Source organism: Cyprinodon tularosa, unplaced genomic scaffold (assembly GCF_016077235.1).
Source record: "Cyprinodon tularosa strain WSP-4 unplaced genomic scaffold, ASM1607723v1 ctg385, whole genome shotgun sequence".
NCBI classification, from domain to species: domain Eukaryota; kingdom Metazoa; phylum Chordata; class Actinopteri; order Cyprinodontiformes; family Cyprinodontidae; genus Cyprinodon; species Cyprinodon tularosa.
The window spans coordinates 503,190-523,130 of record NW_024039102.1 but is presented as its reverse complement, the minus strand read 5'-3'; the positions used below and the strand labels follow the sequence as shown (position 1 = coordinate 523,130).

At 34.8% G+C, this 19,941-nt stretch overlaps 1 long non-coding RNA gene across 1 annotated transcript; it reads right to left on the bottom strand.

Moving 5' to 3' along the window:
* Nucleotides 1-9,345: 9,345 nt before the first annotated feature.
* LOC119791276 lies at nucleotides 9,346-19,596 on the bottom strand. Its single transcript, XR_005281826.1, has 3 exons — nucleotides 19,544-19,596; nucleotides 10,615-10,838; nucleotides 9,346-9,386 (listed from the first exon to the last, which is right to left on the bottom strand). It is a non-coding gene; the product is annotated as an uncharacterized LOC119791276 (long non-coding RNA).
* Between the last annotated feature and the right edge of the window lie 345 nt (nucleotides 19,597-19,941).

The window sequence follows — 19,941 nt, the reverse complement described above, 5'->3', positions numbered from 1 at the left end:
GGGACCTCCAAACAGGCCCCAAACTTCCAAAAACCTCTTGGACCCATGGTCTAAAACCCCAAAACCCCAAGTCGGCCAAATTTTGGGGGAAAAAAAAAAAATTTTAAATTTTAAATCCCGTTTTTGAAAGGGACTGGGCCCTTTTCAAAAAATTTTTTAAAATCTGGATTTTTTCCAAATGAGCTAGAAAAATTTCCCAAAAAATTCTTTAACAAAAACCTGCCCGTTTAAACCCCGGGGGTTTCAATAGCAAAGTGTTTCTTTAAAGTCCGTCACTCTGATTTTTTTTAAAAAATTTGGGGTTTTTTCCGCCTAGTGTTCGCCAAAGGGTTGGAAAAAGATAAAAAAAACCCCGGGAAAAAAATTCAAGGCCCCCCCAAAAAAGCTCCCCCCCCTTCCTAGATAAAAAAGAAATTTGGCACACAACTGTATGACCCCCCCCCTACAAAAAAAATTTTTAAAATTTGGGGCCCCCGCTTAAAAACCCCTCATGAAGTCGGCCAAATTTTTAATCAAAAAGGTTTCCCCCTTTTGAAAAAAAAAGAATCAAATATGTTTAAAAATTTTTTTCCCCAAAAAAAACCAAAATCCCAATTTTTCAAAAAAGCTAGGACTTTTTGGAATATAAATTTCCCTTTTAAAGGGGTTTTGTTTTTATGGAAAAAACACATAGCTCTTTTTTAAAAAAATCCCCCCACCTGATTTTTCAAAAGGGTTTTTGTTAACCCGGGAAAATTTTTTGTCTCCTCAAAAAGTTTTTTTAGCAAACCTAGCCCCAAAAAGGAAAAAGTTATTTTTTCCTTTTTTTTTTTTAAAAAAATTTTAGAAAAATTTCTACCAATTTTTGGGGTGAATCTATGCATGTTTGGGGCAAACCCTTTTGGGGTTTTTTTTTCCCAAATGCCCCAGTAAAAGGCATTCAAGTTTAAAGATTTTTCTTTCTTTAAATTTTTTTATTTCATCATCTAAAAAAAATCAGGCACTGCAGGATGTGTTTTCCTTTAAAATTTTTTGGGTTTTTTTCGGGATTTTTTTTAATGGGGGAAATTTTAAAAAAAAAAAAAAGGATTTTTTAAATGGGAATTTTTTTTTTTTTTTCCCCCCCCCCCCCCGGGGGGGGGGGGGGGGGGGAAAAAAAAAAGGGGGGGGGGGGGGGGGGGGGGGGGTCGGGGGGGGGGGGGGGGGGGGGGGCCATTTTGGGGGGAATTTTTTTTTTTTTTTTTTTTTTCCCCCCCCCTTTCCCCCCTTTTTTTTTTTTGTTTTTTTTCAATTTTTTCCCCCCCCCCACCCCCCCCCCCCCCCCCCCTTTTTTTTAAAATTTTTTTTTTTTTTTTTTTAATAAAATTTTTCCCCCCCCCCCCTTTATTCCCCCCAAAAACCCCCCAAAATCCCCCTTTTTAAAATATGTTCCCCCCCCTTTAAAAAAAACCCGTTTTGGTTTTTAAACTGGTACCCCCCCGCAAACGGGCTTCCTTTAAATTTTTTCAAATTTTGATTTTTTCAAACGTTTTCGTTCTTTCCCCCTTAAAAGTTTTGGTCCAAGTGGAAAGATAAAAGCCCGGATAAAATTTTCAACTGCCCCAGTAAAAGGCATTCACCGTTTAAAAATTTTTTTTTCTTTCCCTTTTAATTTTTTAATAAATCATCTTTAAAAAAAAATCTAGGGGGATGCAAGATGTGTTTTCCCTTTACATTTGGGGAAATTTTTTGGGGAAATTTTTTTGCAAACTAAAGGATTTTTTTTTAATTTATATTTTTTTTTTTTTGATAGGGGGGTAATAACCCCCTAACCGTGGGGGTTTTTTTTAGGTGCCCCGTTTTTTTCCACCCTTTTGAATATATACTTTTGACCCACCAACTGGGGATTTTCTAAAAGCAAATATCTCAAAAAAGATGAGATTCAAAACCCCCAGATATTATCTTTTTATCCCTAGTTGAACCCTTCCCCCGACCAAAAAAAGCTTTGGGGGTTTTCTCCCGGCTTGGGTTTTCCCGAGGGGGAAGCGTGGGGGGCTTTTTTTTTTTTTTTTTTTTTCCCCCTGGGGTGGGAAAAAAAAGGGGCAAAAGGGGCCCCCCCGGGGCCCCTCACCTCCGGGGGGTCCATAGGCCGAGCGGAGAAAAGGAGGATTTAAGAGGAAACAGCACAAAGGGGGATGAAGAGGATGAGGGGAAGGGAGCAGCAGGCATAGGCTGAAGAGGCCCCGGGGAATAGGCTTTGGGAAAGGGCCCCTTTGGGGCCGGGGGTCGCTTTGGATCCCGCGGGTTTGCGAACCCCCAAACCCGGCGGGGCGAGCTGCGAGGGGGCCCTCAATAAACCGCTCCGGTTTTAAAATTGATTTGAAACTTTTTTCCACCCTATTTTACAGCAAATTTAAAATTTTTTAAATATAGAAACCCTTTTTTCCCCCTTAAAACTACTATTTTTTCCAACCTTTTCATTTTTTGGGCCTGTGGTTTTTCCCGAGCTCTTTTTTGCTTTCTGTTCCCCTCCCCCTGCTTGGGTCCTGATATTCCCAAAAAATTTTCCTTTTCCCGGGAAAACACTCTGCTTTTAAGAGTTTTTTTAAAAACTATTTGGTTTTAAAATTTGGTTTTGTTGAGGGGGGGGATTTTAAAAGAAGCAAAACAGGAAAGGGAAATCAATTCCACTTCCCCGAATATCCTGGTTTTTTCAATTTTTCCCCGAATAAAAGGTGTCCCCCCCCCCCGCCCTTCTTTTGGGTTTTTTAATCTGCGAGGATACATCCTTGCTCCTCTTCCTTCATTTTTTTGGTTCTAGGGGTTTTCCCGGTTTCCTCCTCTAAATTCAAGTGATCCAGAATTTTTTTACTGTTTTTGGATTATCAATTTCTGTTTGCATCATGCTTTTTTCAAACCTGTTCCAGTGTCCCTTTAGCTTTTAGTCCCCCCCTACTGAATTTAGCTTCGCTTTACAAAACATCTTTCCCGAAATTCTTTTTTTTCCTTTTAGTTTTTTCTTTTTTTGCAAAGATCCAGATTCCCGTTTTACCAGGGTATTAAAAACCCCCCGTTTTTTACCAGCTGGGCTTTAAAAAATTATTTTCCCCCATTGGTTTTTGGTCCATACTTTTTCTTTTAGCTGTTTTTGGGTTCGGGTTCCCCCCCTTTTCCCCCTTAAAATTTGAGAAAATTCCGGGGCCCCTGAACAACAGCCGAGGTAACTTTTTAAACATTTGGAAAAATGGGGAGCAAGTCCCTCTTTCCCTTTACAATTGAAAAATAATGTGGAAAATCCCCGAAAAAAAAAAACCAAAAGGAAAAATTTAAAAAACCCCACATTTAAAAACTGCAGACCCAAAAAATTTTTTATTCTTCTTTAATTCAGTAGAATAACAGTTAAAATATATTAGTTCAAAGATACAAGTTATGACTAGAGTTCATTCATCAACTGTTTTTTTTTTCTGATGAAAATGAAATGCAGGCCCTTGTTTGTACAGGCACAAATCAGGGGTGTTGAATTCTGGTCCTCAGGAACATTTTCCTGTTTGTTTTAGGCCTTCATTTGACCCTTAACTCACTTTTAGTAAAATTCAGTTCCTATTTATAGTGTTAATTCTCAATGCATCATCATTTAAGCAAGTTACAGAATCAGTTCAATCAAATAATCCAGATAGGCATTTTCAAGTTCTTCAAAATATATTTTCATACCTTTAAAATCCAAACCCGTCCCCCCTGTTTCTCCAAAATAGTTTCCTTTTTTCTTAAAGGGGGTAAATCATCTCTTTTTTGTTATTTTTTCCCCCTTTCTAAAACGTTTTTCTACTCCCCCGATTCCCCAACGGTAACCTTCCCCCTTTTGATTTTTTTTGCACTTCCCCTCATTGAACCCAAATTTTTCAAAGTAAATCCTTCAAAACCCTTTTCCTTTCCAAAAAACTTCATAAAAAACCCCCCCAAATAAAAAGTTCAATTCTCCCCCCCCCAATTAAATTTTTTCCCCTTTTTCCTTCCCCTTCTTAATTTTTTTAAAAAATTTTGGGGGCCACATTTTCTGTTTTCATTACAGTAGATCACGTAGATCAAATAGCTTAAGTTTTTTTTCTTTTTTTTTCTTCTAAAATGCAATTTTAAGGGTAAAAATAGACTGAAATAGATTATTTCTTCACTTTTTATACAAGTGATGTAGAAACATATTTTTTCTACATCAAAATGTAGCATTTAAAGTTAATTTTTTTTTTTTTTTTTAAAACTTTTTGTTTCCCCCATAATTAAAAAAAAGAACAAAACCTTAAAAGGGCCTAAACAAAACGTTGAAGGATTTATTTTTTAACCCCTGCCTGGTGGTTCATCCCAACCCTTCCTAAAATTTTTGTGATATTATATTTTAAAGGGGGGAGACCCAACACAAGTCCCCCAAGGGTTTCCCTTTTTCCGGGATAGAAAACCCCATCTCAACAAAAAAATATTCATGGTGGGCAATTTTCAACCATCCTTTTATCAATAGTTTAAATTCCTTTTTTTAAGTATTTGGGGAAAACAAGCTTTCCCCTGTAACACATGGGCCCAAAAAAAACACAATTGGGCTTTCATACTATTTTTTTTAAATTTTTCTTAACGACCTCTCCCTTTAAAAAAAATTTCACTTTTGTTCTTGGAAAAAAGCTCTTAAAAAAAAATTTATAAAAAAAACAAAAAACAGGCCCTTTCCCGTTTAAGGGGGCCCTTTTGGTTTTACTTCAAATGCTTCCCAGTAATAAATAAAAATATTTCCCAAAAAATAACACTTAGAAAAAAATAAGCCTCCCTTTTTTTTTTTTTTTTTTTTTTTTTTTTTTTTTTTTTAATTTTTTTTTTTTTTGCAAAAAAAAAAAAAAAAAAAAATTTTTTTTTTTTTTTTTTTTTTTTTTTTTTTTTTTGGGGGGGTTTTTTTATTTTTTTAATTTTTAAAAATAAATTTTTTTTAAAATATTTTTTTTTTTTTTTTTTTTTTTTTTTAACAACAATGAAAAAAAATTTAATTTTTTTAACCCTTTTAAAAAAAATAATCCTGTACTTCCTAATTCCATCTAAATTCCTAAACCATATTAAGATCAAATTTCATTAGAAAAATTGTTAAACCCCCGAATAAATTTAAAAACCCAAATAATTTTTGAAAATTTCCCCCTCGGCTTTTTAAAAAAAAGCAAAAAAAAGGCTTTTAAAAATTTTAAAATTTCTTTAAAAAAAAAAAAAGGGGGAAGAAATCAATAATATTTGATAACATTAGTTTGTTGTGAATGTTTACCAAAAAGATGAAGAGAGGAGAATAAAAGAAAAACAGAAAGAGAAAAAATAGGTTATTTAATGGGAATCCAAAAAAAAAATTGCACCTTGTCATTTCATGAAATCAGTACAGTTATTAAATAGATGATTTCTTTATATTAAACAGTTTATGATAATACGGCTAAACTATGGCGGCGATGTTAAATCAAATATAGTTCACAGGTCAGTTTCTGATGCAAATGTAAAACATAAAAACATTTTTGGGGTTTAATTTTTCATCCCGCTTTTTTTTTACAGATAAAATGGGTTTAAAAACTTAGAGAGAAAAACCCCATTACAGAAAAACATGACCCTTTCCCCAAAAGAAAGTTTTTTTCAAAAAAAACCTTTTTATGCATTTAAACAAATGTTAAAATTGTCAAGGCTCAGAACTTGAACACCTATTTTTAAAAGGGAGACAAAAAATTTTCCCAAAAAATGTTTTAATTTAGGGAAAATCGCAGGGGAACAGCGAAGGGGGTTTGGGGAAACTAGGGAAACCCCTGCAGGGGGAAAAACACAGGTTATGACCAAGGGCTATCTGGCGGAGGATGATAATGAACATGGGGACTAAAAATGGTCATAAGGTTAAATCCAAGCCCCGAGGATACGTTGGTTTTAAACCATCACGCCAACAAGAAAACCAAAAATTTTGGGGACCGTCCAGAGATCCCAGAAAAGTGAAATTTCCCGGGGGGTCAGAACAGGCAGGAAAATCAGAACCGGCAGACGGGAAAGGGAAGGGAAGGGTTTAACCCTCAGGGCCCAAAACCAAAACCCCCTGTCCAAGGGAAATCAGGGGGTCAAAGGGGGCAACCAAAAATCCAAAAAAGGGACCGGGAAAGGGGGGTCCAGGAAAGGGGTCAGGGGAACAGTTCCAGATTTTACCCCAAGGGAGAAGCACAAGAAATCTGAGGACAGATCGGGAAATAAAAAAATTAAAGGAGACGGGAGGGTCAAGAACCAGATAGAAAAAATAATCTGGCACTGACACTGGTAGAAGGCTTTGGGTTAAAATAGAGGGTGAAGGCTATTAAAAATTTATAAATTTTTAAAGGAGATGAAAAAACTAAGAGTTGGGTTGGAAAAAAAATGGCCCTGTTCTGTTTTTTTTTTAAAAAACTTTTAATTTTTGTTTTTTGTGAAAAACCTTTTTTTCCCAGAAAAGCCAGTAGGGTTTTCTGCTGTGGCAATAAAATTTTCCCCTTTCCGGGATCCCTAAATGTTTTTTTTGTTTTAAATATTTTTTTTATTATATTGTATCATTTTTTAAAATTTTTACAGATTCCAAATAAAATTTGGGGCAAAAAAAGACATGCAATTTTTTTTTTTTTAAAAAGCTTGGGGAAGTTTCTGGTGATTTTACAAAATTGCTGCAAAAAATGATAAGATGAGCAAAAATCCGTTTGAAAGACATGATTGAACCGATTTAAATTTTTTTTATTAACATAAAAAAAACCCATTTGGGGTTTTTTTTTACTGTTTACACATGTTTACCCTTTATCACAGGGAAAAGTAAAACTGCATTATCTTGTACCAATGGGTTCCTTTGGGGGACAAAAAACTGCAAAAAATGTTTTTTGTGTCAACCTGAAAAAAAACCTAATTTTCCCGAAGTAAAAAAAAGATGCAAAAACCCGCAGCTACCCGTTTTTTTTTCAGATTTGGGAAATTGCTGTAACTACCATTGAGGACACCGAGTTTATCTCTGCATTTTTTTCTTTTATATTTTGCTTAAATTGTGATATAAATAAAAAATAAATTTAAAAAGGAAAAACCCACTGCAGGGAAAAATCTTGGGTTCCTTTTCCCCCGAAAAAATGTGAAAGGGGGTTTTATAAATTTGGGGAGCCGCCCGAATAGTGCAAACATCTAATAAAAAAAAAAGATCTTGCGGGTTTGGACATATGTGTTGCGCTTCCTTGTCAACAATTTTATGAAAACACCCCATTCGTACATAAAGGTTTTTTTAATTTTTTTTTTGGGTTTGGTTTTAATTGTGGGGTTTAAACCCCTTTAAAAAAACATCCTGAACAATACAAAGGGGGGTTTTTTTTTTGGGATCTAGTGACATACCCAAAATCAAATTCCCCCACTATTGACGCGTTCCCAAACCCCCTAAAATTTTTGACTGCAGGGGAAAAAGCCAAAAAGGGGGTTTTTTTGGGCAGGTATCATGTGGGCCCGTCACCAAAAAAATGAAGTTTACTTACAAAGTTACTTTGGTAAAATTTTTTAAATGAACAAGTATAGTGGTGTTTTTTTTAGGTTTGGGCTGTGTGCCGGGGTTCCTGGGGTTTGGGGTTTTCTCAAATGCGGTTTTTGGGGCTTTAAAGGTTTTTTTTTTTTGTTTTTTCTTTTGTTTGGTGGGAAAAGCATTTTCCCCCTAGTGGCCCCCTCTGCTGGTAACTCAGTTATTCTACTTTCTTTTGTTTTTCTGTTTTTGTTATTATAAAGAAATGGTTTTAAGAGTATTTTAAAAAGAATTGAATAAATAGCTCTGTGTAAATTTAAAACTGTCTCAGATGTCTCAACCCCTGCATAACTGAACCTGTGTACGTATGCTGATGAAGGTTTTTTAGGGCATCCAGGTCATAAAACATTCCCAAAAAAAAAATTTTAAAAAAACCCAAATGGACTTGGTTTCCGAGTATGGAAAACGGTTTTGCTTCCCATTTTTTAAAAATTTAAAAAAACTTTTCCCGGATGGGGAAACGAAACTCTTCAAAAAATCGGAAAACCCAAACCCTTTTTTTTAATGAACCTTGTACCCCTTTAAAAAAAGGGGGAAAATTCCCTTTGGGGAAATTCCCCAGGGAGGTTCAGGGGGGTTAAAAAATTTAATTTTGGGTTTAAATTTTTAAATTGCACAAAATTTCTGATTTCCCCCCAAAAGTCGCCACACAAAATAAAATAAAGTACATCACTCTGTTTGTTTTAACTGGGGGGAAATTTTTTTGAAACTTTTTTTTTTTTTTTACAAAGTTTTTTTTCCTTTTTACAGCTTTATGGGAAAAATTTTTTGGGGGGAAATTTTCCGCTACAGCCTGTCATTTTCATCCCCCCCGGCGCCTCATTACTGATGAGAGAGGGGTTAATCGCCGGGTTTGGCCCGTAAACTGAAGCACATTTGGAAACCCCCCCCCACCAAAACGTCAATATATTTATATTTGTTTTAAATGAACTGTATTGGGATACTAATTTCCAAAGAATATTAAAACAAGTTGAAATGATTTGCAGAATTTTTTTTTTTTTTTTCAAAAGACATTTCTGGGCACAAAAAAGCAGATTGGGAAAGGGCCCGGTTTTGTTTAAAAAAATTTCTTTGTGTAATTATTTTACTTTTTTTGTGCTTGTTTTATCTTTCATTCGTGTATAAATTGAAAAATTCATTACAATACAAAATGTCAATAAACAATAACAAAGAACATAAAAATCATATGCCACATGAGTAAAATTGGAACATAAACATACATAAGCAAATACACCTCTATCAGCTGGAGCAAAATTTTAATTATTTTTTTATACGATTATAAAGCCCTGGTGACCCCACCTTTCTCCCATAGACTGCCGGAGACAGGCACTGGTCCCACTATGGGAGGGAGGTAGAGATGGATGTTTATAAAGTCATTGTGCTTTCTTTAAGTTGCATATTATCAAAGTGTCTCTTAATTCGGCAAAAATAAGCAGATTATCTATAAATAAACAGAATTTAAGTCATTTATAATCTGAAACGAATATCACTAAATTGTTTGTAAATGTTGCCTATTTTGCCTTTGTTATAATTTGAAATAAATGAGATAAAGTGAATCGCAAGTATATCTCCTTTCAGACAGATTCTCCTTCTAACAGACTTTATGCACAGCTCCATTACTTCCTGAACTTCAGCAGCTCCTTTGTTTCCTGTCCTTCATTACTGGACAATCTGATTAAACCAGGTATCTCTGGATGGTTACTGAGGTCATTTTCTTTCTAGCCCTCTTCTGGCGTCTGTCTGCTTTACTTTATCTTCTTCAACTGTTCTTTTCATCAGTGCTGCTATTTTCCTCCTCTCTAGTTCAGTCTCCTTTCCATCAGTCTTACCATCTCCTTCCTCTCTCCTCTTCTATCAATCTTGCACTATTCTAAAACAGAGACATAATATAATCACAAGCCAATCCAAAAACATTAGAACGTAACTGATTTAGTGAAAACTAAAGTTAACCCTTTATAGGGCACACACTGAAAGACTTTAAATATCTAAGCAAAGAGTGCACTGCAAGAAACTGAAATCAAAGTAAGTTAAATTTTCTTAAAATAAGTGCATTTTTTCTTTAATTGAGCAGGTAAGTGAGACACTTTGCAAATGGAATAAGAAAATATACATTTAAAATAAGAAAAATACATGCATAATATCAAACAATCTGAATTTAAGGTTAAAAATGCTCCATCCACTGGGAGATTTTCTTATTTATGTACTCAAATTAAGGGTAAATACACTTATTTTAAGACATTTTCACAAATTTATAGATCACTTTTGTAGCGTGTTATTGGAATCCCAGACAAGACCATATTACCTTTGCAACATTCAGAAAATATGTATATTTTGATGGCATAAATGAATGTCAATGTAATAACAAGAAATGCCAACTTGATCGCATATATTAAGAAAAATAGATCTTGTGATTCTAGACCTCACAGAGAGACGGAGGGGACTCTATTGGAGGCTGGAAACTTTGATACTAGGGTTTTTCTGGAATAATCTCATCACACATATTATTATTATTATGTTAATATTAGCCAACACAACGTAATAAAAAAACAGTAAGTGGGTGGTTACCTCTGAAACCAACATTTTCAGATCATGCAGATCTTGTCTCCCTCAGTTTTCCTTTTACTGACTCCTATTTTTTCATGAGGAACTTTCATTTATCCAAACTGAGTAATAGATAAGCACACCAGCGCCTGGGGGTATATGCTCATAAATGACAACCATAAATCAGCAAAACAGCTTATATTAACCCTGTTTATAATAACTATCTGAAAATATGAACTAAAGGTCCTCAATCAGTTGTAAAACATCTTCAGATGAATCCTGGAGAACCAGATTAGCTGTTAACAGAGGAGGACACCTTGGCCGATCCAATCAAAGCTACCTAATTAGACCCACAGTATATTTATCTCACTGCTTAACCAAGACCTGGATGACTGAGAATCTTCACAGATATAAAACGTTGCATTGAAAGTATTTTAAACAGGCCTCATCACAGCTACCTTCCCTTTAAACACAGGGGGCGTCACACATAGATTGTTAGCAGTTGATTTCATCTCCAGTGGGTCTATAACAGCTGTATGTGCAGCAGAGTTACTCACTGAGCTGATCCCTGTCTGTCCCTCTGTCTCTGTGTCCTCAGCGGCTCCTGTAGGCTGCTGGCTCCGGTTCTGGGAGGAAAATTAGCCTCTTTTTCCGAAGCAAACAGCCGAACTCAGCTTCAGCAGTGCGGGGTTAAATGAAATGTTTTACGGACCTAGTTTTCATTCTGGTAACTGGTTCGGCCCACCCAGCTGTCTGTTAAAGGCTCTGAGGGTCCAACAGTCTCTCGGAGATCTTCTTCTTCTTCTTCTTCTATTGAGTTTTCTGGCAGTTTGCATCCTGTGTGCATTACCGCCATCAACTGGACGGAGATGTAATTCAGAAATATAATGTCTGTATATCTTTATATCTTCATGAAACTAAATTCTATCTATACTTACACACACGCACATACACACACTAAATTCTCCCAGCTAATTCTGTATCTTTTAAATATTTAATAAGTGCTTTAATTATCTTATCTGATTGATGCTTCCCTAATAAATCTGCCATCTTTACTGAACTCCCCATTACCCTTTCCAGTTCTTTCCTCTCTTTTGTATATTTGCTACAATAGATCAACACATGTTCTACTCCTTCGATTTCTCCACAATAACAACAATTACCCGTTGGATGTTTCCCTATTATTTTTAGACCTGCATTTAAACTAGTATGCCCAATCCTTAACCTGTTTATCCATATTTCCTCTCTTCTACTCATTATACTGTTATATCTTATGCTAATATCTTTATGTATTTTATATAAATGTCTTCCTTTTTTTTCTAAATTCCATCTCTTCTGCCATACCTTATTTATTTTATCTTTAATAATTACTTTTATTTCTGTTCTACTTAGCGGGACATCATATTCAATTTCTCCTACTTTAACTGCTTCTTTAGCTAACTTATCTACTTTTTCATTACCTAAAATTCCTTTGTGTGCTGGAACCCATGTGAATTGAATACTTATATTTTGTTGCCTTATACCATACATTAAATAACTGACTTCATCTAAAAGATCTTGACGGCTTTCAGATTTTCCACTTTTAAAACTAGTCAGGCAAGACATTGAATCTGAACAGATAACTACATTTCTAGGCTTCACCTCCAGCACCCATTGCAACGCTAAAATAATTGCCAACATCTCTGCTGAAAAAATTGATAAGTTATCTGTTGTTCTTCTCTTGATAGAAATATTTTCTTTTGGAATATATACTGCTACTCCTGTTTTACCATTTTCCTCTTTTGATGCATCTGTATATATTTGTGTCATATTTTCATACCTTACTTCTAAATGCTGCTGAATAATTTGATACAAACCTCCACAAGACTCTTCTATTTTTTTAGTTTCTAAATTTACTATTGGCATTTCGAAAAACCATGGAGCAATTTTAGATGTAGTTACAGTTTTACAGTATGTTATATTACTTATCCCAGAATACTCTGCATAAATATTTCCTTCCCATCCAAAACTCCTTATATTATGGCCATATTCCCAACATTCTCTGAATATCTGTTTAGTAGGGTGATTTTCCTCATGCCCTTGTAAATTTAACCAGTAATTTATTGACAGTTTCATCCTCCTTAAGTCCAGTGGCATTTCTCCAGTAATCACTTGAAGAGCAGGAACTGGAGATGTTCGAAAAGCACCACTACATATCCTAAGCGCTTTGGCTTGGATTCTATCTAAATCTAACAACAAAGAATTTGCAGCTGATTTATAAACAATACATCCATAGTCCAACACAGATCGAATTAAAACATCATATATTCTTTTCAAGGATGAGCTAGTTGCCCCCCAGTCATTCCCTGACAAACATTTCAATATATTAATACCTTTTTTACATTTATCAATAATCTTCTGCATATGTATCTTAAATGAAAGTTTTTCATCAAACCATACACCAAGGTACCTTATCATATTTACCTGTTTCAATTCATGCCCATATAATCTAAGATCTACTGTTGGATTATCCCTTTTCCTTGAAAAACATAATACTTGTGTCTTCTCAACAGACAAACGAAACCCCCATTCGTGTGACCATCTTTCTACCGTTTTAATTGCTGATTGCATTCTATTTTTTAAATAACTAAGATTCCCTCCTCTCACCCATAATGCCCCATCATCTGCATATAATGCTTTATTAATTCTAAAATCTATATTATCAAAAATATCATTAATCATTATATTAAAAAGCACTGGACTACATACACTACCTTGTGGAGTTTCATTTTGTATATCATAAATGTTTGAATAATTTACCCCAACTCTTACTTCTATTTTTCTATTCTTTAAAAAATCTTTAATCCAATTAAACATTTTTCCTTTGATTCCCATTTTATTCATCTTAATTAATAAACCCTCCTTCCAAAGCATATCATATGCTTTTTCAATATCAAAAAATGTAGCCAAGAGAATTTCTTTATTTACCTGAGCCTTTCTTATTTCATTTTCTAAACAAGCAATTGGATCTACTGTTGTCCGTCCACTTCTAAAACCACTCTGATAAGGGGATAAAAGATCTCTTTTTTCTATTTCATACATTAATCTCCTAGTTATCATTCTCTCCATCAATTTACATAAATTAGAAGTAAGAGCTATAGGCCTATAACTTTTAACCTCTCCTTTATCCTTACCTGGCTTTAATATTGGTACAATGATTGAATGCTTCCAGCTTAAGGGCAATTCACCTTGTTTCCATACTTTATTGTATAACTTCAAAATTATTCCTTTAGCATCATCTGATAAATGTTCAATCATCCTATAACATATGCCATCTTTACCTGGAGATGTATTTTTAACTCCTATCAATGCTCTATTCATTTCAAACAATGTAAATTCTTTATCTAAAATACTTCCATCAATCTCTTTTCTATTTAAAATTTCTCTATTATCTTCAATCATTTCCAATCTCCATGATAATTCTTCATTTGATAAATTTTTTGAACTATGCACCTTCACAAAGGACCTTGCAAACATCTCTGCTTTTTCCTTGTTTGTTATAGCTTCACACTGATCATCTTTAATTATAGGTAAAGAAAAATCCCTTCTAATTCCTCCCATCTTTCTAATCATTCCCCAGATCTCATTTATTTTAACGTCCATTCCAATTGTACTACAAAAACTTCTCCAATAATTCTTTTTTGATAGTTTAACTGTTCTCCTAACTTTAGATTGTGCTTTTTTGTATAATATTAAATTATCAAATGAATGATTTGTTTTTAACTTTTTAAATGCTTTATTCCTAACTTTAATAGCTTCTTTACATTCATTGTTCCACCAAGGAACCATTTTCTTTTTCTTCAATCCAGTAGATTTGCAAATGGCCTTTTCTGCAGATTCGTATATTATATTTGTAATCATTGAATTTAATTCTTCAATATTATTGCTTAAGTTTGGCATAATCTCCATAAACATGTCACTTGCTATCTTTTTGTACATTTCCCAATTAGCTTCCCTCATTCTCCATTTAGGATACCAATTTTCTTCAACTGCTACTTTAAAATTATTTAATTTAAGCAGAATAGGATAATGATCACTTCCAAGGGAGTTATCATTCATTACTTCCCATTGACTTATTCCTGCTATCTGATCTGAGACTATAGTAAGATCAATTGCAGATTCTGCTCCATGCCCTACATCAAATCTAGTACCTCTTCCATCATTTAGACAAGTTAAGTTATAATCATCCATAAATTCCTCAATTATGTTTCCATTTTCATCATTCCTTTTACTTCCCCATAAGGTATTATGAGCATTAAAATCTCCACATAAAATATTTTTAACATTTTCTTTCACATAAATACTATCCAGTATTTCTCTACTTATTTTTTTACATGGATTATAATAATTTATTATATTAAATTTTGATTTACTAATCCATACCTCAATCCCTATTACTTCTATTTCTTCATTTATATTTAAAACTTTATAATTAATTCCCTGCTGAACAAATATGGCAACACCTCCTCCTACATTTGGGTTTCTATCTTTACGTAGTTCAATATATCCACTAAGAATAAAATCAAGTGATGGTTTTAACCAGGTTTCTTGAATACATACTATATTTGGTTTAACATTCTGTCTTTCAATAAAATATTTTAATTCTTGGCCATTAGCAATTAAGCTTCTTGCATTCCACTGTAATATGGATAAAACCATCAATTGTCACCACTCCTGGACTGTTGACTTTCATTAATCCCTGTTAAAACTGCACTGATTGACTCAAAAGACAGGTCTTCCATCTCAAGGTATTTTTCTGCTGCTTTGATTATTATTTTAATTCGCTCTGTTCTACTATCTGTCTGAGCTGAACAATTTATTACTTCCACAATAAATGCAACAAATTTATTTTTATCCACAATCATTGTATTTCCTGAGGTATTCAGGCTCTGGGTTTGCTCTGTTTTTTGAGGTGGAGTGTGAGGCACAGAAATACTTTTAGCATTAACATTTGAGTTACTTACCTTTTTAACTGCATCTGCATAGGTAACTTTTTCTTTGACACGTATATTTTGTACCTGTACTGCTCTTTTATGAGCTTCACATCCTTTAAATGCAGCACTGTGTTCCCCACCACAGTTACAGCACCTTAACTTAGTTCCTTCAGAACATTTCCCATATTCATGCTCCCCTCCACACTTGGAACACCTGGCCTTAGCTCTGCAAGCAGCAGCAATATGTCCGAACCTCTGACATTTGTAACACCTGGTTGGTGGAGGAATGTATTGCCTAACTGTATAGCTGACAAACCCAATCATCATTTTTTCAGGTAATCTATCTTCTTCTAGTACTAACATAACTGATTTACTAGGACTTTTAACTCCTTCTCTTGTAGCAAACAGACGTTTCACTTTAATCACTCGAGCTCCTTTTATATTACCTTTAATCTCTTCCTCCGTCAAATCAGTTGATACTCCATATATTACTCCCATTACTTTTCCTCTTTCCTGCCATATTTGCGGCTTGATTGTTTTTCCCAACAATGTCTTGCTTCTCATTAGTCCCTGCACCTGATCTCTATCTCTGCATAATACCAATAGATTGCCATCTCTTAGCGTTTTGACTGTATTCACTTCACCTACTATTTTATATATTGCCTCACTTATCTTTAACGGATTCAATGCACATGGGTTCTGGAATCTAAGAATCACTTTCATTTCATTTCTTGTATTTTCCTCTTTTTTTTCTTCATCAGATTCAAAGCCTTTCCTTTTCTTATTTCCTCGACTCACTGTTTGCCAGTTTCCTGTTTTACCACTTCTATTACAATAATCACTACTCATACTACAATTATCCGAGTCATCTAATTCTTCGCATTCTTCCATCTTACTTCCTTATTTAAAGTTATCTACAACTAACTCCAAATTACACCTCCGTCACTTTAACTTCAACAAAACAAATTTTTGCTCCGCCAGCACCGTCCAACCGAGAGCTTCTCCGCTCCCCCAATTGAGTGACTGCAGGAGTTTCCGTTGCTGTACGCGCGCGAGCCTCCGGATGCAGTACAAACTCCACCCACCTCCGGTGTTCCTTTCCTCTCGGAGATCATTGCTCTGTTCGAAAACCTAGGACGCATCCTTAGAAGACCGGATTCGAAGGCCGATTACGTCATAGCGCGGCGCCGAGGTCTGGTCGGATTCCAAGAGTCCTCGTTATGCGGCCTTAAAATGCGTCCTTCTTTTTGCCCGATTTGAAGGACGGGTCCGATGTATCCTCGGTATTCTTGGATATCCCAGGATTCATTGCGAGACCAAGCAAGCCGTGATCAGAGGAAAGGTTACTTGGCGCCGAACAGTGGTGAAAATTGGAAGTTCAGTTTAATATAATACAACTCTGTGAATAGTTCCGCCTGAAATGAATGAAAATAGTTGTTTTAATGGTTATTGAGTCAGATATGTGGCGGTAATGTTTGGTTTATCTAAAGGTTTTAATCTGTTACTGTGTAAATGGGTTTGGCTGGAATTTAAGGACAGATTCTAATATATCTGCACTGTGGGGACTATAAATCTGATAGGATTTTATTCTTTTTATTGCTATTTTGCACAATATGCTTAACTTCCTATTTTTTGTTGTTGAATATTAGAGATTTTGCAGATATATTTTTTATACATATATTGTTTAGATTTACTTATATCTTTCTACCCCTTTTATAGAATAGAATAGAAAATCTCTTTATTTTCCCACAATGGGCACATTTACAGCAGCAGAAAGATTATTGAAAATGGTCACACAAATGAGGACCTTAGAAAAATGTATAAGAATAACATAATAGGAAGAGTTAAAATATAAACAATAAAATACTGTAAAGTGTTTTAACAATATAAAACTGGAGAATAAATAACCAATATGCAGCTATGGACATTTTTACAGTAATGGATATTTGAAAATAGCAGCAACATCAGAGATGTGCAGAATGACAGCAGCAGGTTATTTAACTGACAAAGGTTTCTATCATTACATTTGATTTTATTTGTTCCTGCTCCCGGTGGTTGGAACCTTTATTCCACTCTGGATTCTTGTGAGTGTAGTCTTTGTTCACTTCACAATAACAAAGAAATAAATAAACAGTTTTGAAAACTTCTGTTCTGTTATTCTTTTCCTGCTTTGTGTGTCAACGTTCACGGTTGCTAAGCAACAGAGCATACGGCGGTAAAACCCGCCAAAGGGTAGACCTGGTCGAATTTACAGCCAAAACTCTTCCGGTCTCCTTATTTTCAAGGACTTCGAAGGATCCAGTCTAGGTAGACCGCGTCCTTGGAGGACACGTCCTAGGTTTTCGAACAGAGCCCTTCTTCTTCTTCTTCTTCTTCTTCTTCTTTTTTTAATGGCGGTTGGCAAACAACTTATAGGTGCATTACCGCCACCTTCCAGAATGGAGTATGGATCAGACAAACTATTATATTCTCCCTAAAATAGCCGTTCTTCTTAGAAAATTAAAAATACTCCCAAACACTACATCCCCAGATGACCTTTGAAACAATTCCCTTATATCTGGTTTACTTTTATTCCTGTCTAACTCTCTACACAACATCTCTCTTTCCTGAGTATATTTATTGCATTCTAAAAAAAATATGTTGGATAATTTCTAATTTCCCACAAATACAACACCCTGTATTATGCTTATTCATTATTTTAAGAGACTTTCCAACTGCAATTATTAGCATTAGATTGAGAAACTAAAGTCAGATCAATAGCCGATTCCTTACCTCTTACCAAGTCTACCCGAGTACCTACCCCGTTATTTAAAACTACCAATTCTTTTTCTTCAATGTTCTCTTCTAAAATTCCTCCATTATAATCATCTTGATCTCCCCATAAAGTGCTATGTGCATTGAAGTCCCCACACCAAACTATTTTCCCTCACCAGTGTTCTAATATTGTTTCAAATTTTATCTTTTCTATTTTAAAGATTCTATTAAGGATTGTAATAATTTGCAATTTTAAGATTCCCTTCATTTGTCCAAATTTCTACTGCAATAAATTCTAAATCTGATATTATTTAGAGCTGAATGAATTTAACTTTTCCTTTCATAAATATGGCACATCCTCCTCCATTCCCACTTGTTCTATCTTTACGTAATATTGAGTAACCATGAATACTAAACTGCAATGATGGCTTGAGCCATGTTTCCTGAATGCATATTATATCTGTTTTTTTTATTTAAATTTTTAATGAAGCCTTTAAATTCCTGACCATTTGCTAATAAACTGCGAGTGTCCCATTGTAATATTAGAGTTATGTAATGATTTGAGAGGCCTCATTTTCCAGAGATCCTTCCCCATGCCTGAGCTCATCATGAATTTTTTCCCAAGACAAGTTTTTGATACTAAAAAACTTTGTAGCTGCCTTAACTATAATTTTTATTTTTTCAGTTTTAGTTTTTGCTTGCTCTGAACAGTTTATGATGTATGCAAGAAAAGGAATCAACTTTTCTAATGTAACATTACACTGATTATTGTCTGCCATCCTTTTCCTTTCATAATTTATTTTCTGATCATTATCATTCTTTTTAACTTCTTTCACTGCTTCAGCGTAAGTAATTCTCTTATCAGTTTTAACTTTCTGGATTTCAGCTGCTTCTTTCCTTACCATGCACCCTGCATACGCTGCACTATGATTTCCACCACAGTTACAGCATTTAACAGGATTATCTCCACACTCACCATAAGGATGTTCACCTCCACACCTACCACACCTCTGTTTCCCTTTGCAAACATTTGCAGTATGTCCATATCTTTGACATTTGTAACATCTTAGAGGAGGTGGTATATAAGCTCTTACATTGAAACTCATGTAGCCAATCATCACTTTATCAGGCAGAACTCTACCTTTGAAATCCAGAAGAACAGATGCACTGTCCGTTTTCTCCCCATTCCTAAAAGCCTGTAAACGTTTGATGCCCATAATCTCTCCTCCTCTTATTGTTTTCTTTAGCTCCTCCAAGTTTTCTCCTACCGGAATCCCTGATATTACTCCTTTCACTCCTCTTTCCTCCCCAACTACCTTTCTTTCTATCACTTCCCTTTTACACACCATTTGTAATTTTAGGGCCTTGTTCTTTTGTTCTGCATTTTTACAAATGATAAGTAAGCTTCCATCCCTCAGGATTTTAGCTAACTCCACGTCTCCAACAAATTTCTTTAGTCCATTCGATAAGGTGATAGGACTTACTCCACTCATATCCTGTCCAGCCTTAAATTTCAATATGACTTTACAGTCTTCCATCATAATTTTCTTTCTTGTCTCAATTCGTTCTTCCTCATCCTCAAGAGATCTTTTTCCAACATTTAATCCCTTTTTAATTTTATCTCTTCCCTCTCTTCTATTTCCTACCCTAGACCATTCTGTATCCATATTTTCATCTTCCGAACACCCCCCACTACAACCAGCCATTGTCTTGATCCACTCACAAACCAGATTATGCCAAAACCACCTTTAAATTCAACCTCTCGGAGATCACCTGTGATCCAACATCTTCTACTAGTTCCTACTTCCGGTTGTGTAACAGTGATAAACTCCCACCCTGATGGCACAATACCGCCACCTTGTGGTGTATATTGGCGTTTACCACTTTACAGTTAGGGTCCCTTTATAAATTGCAAATTAATAGTTTATAGATAGGTTAATTGATCTGTAATCATTTTATAACTCATCCATAAGTTCATTATCCATTAACTAGAATATCCATGCTAAAAAAATTTGCATATATACTAAATAATACCAAATATAGTAAAATGCTTGCTTGAACAAACCTTAATCGGCTGCCAGAAACGTGGATGTTTTTGTGTCAAGATTCTATTCTGTACTGCAGGCTTTAACAGTAGACAAACTGAAAAATTAAGAC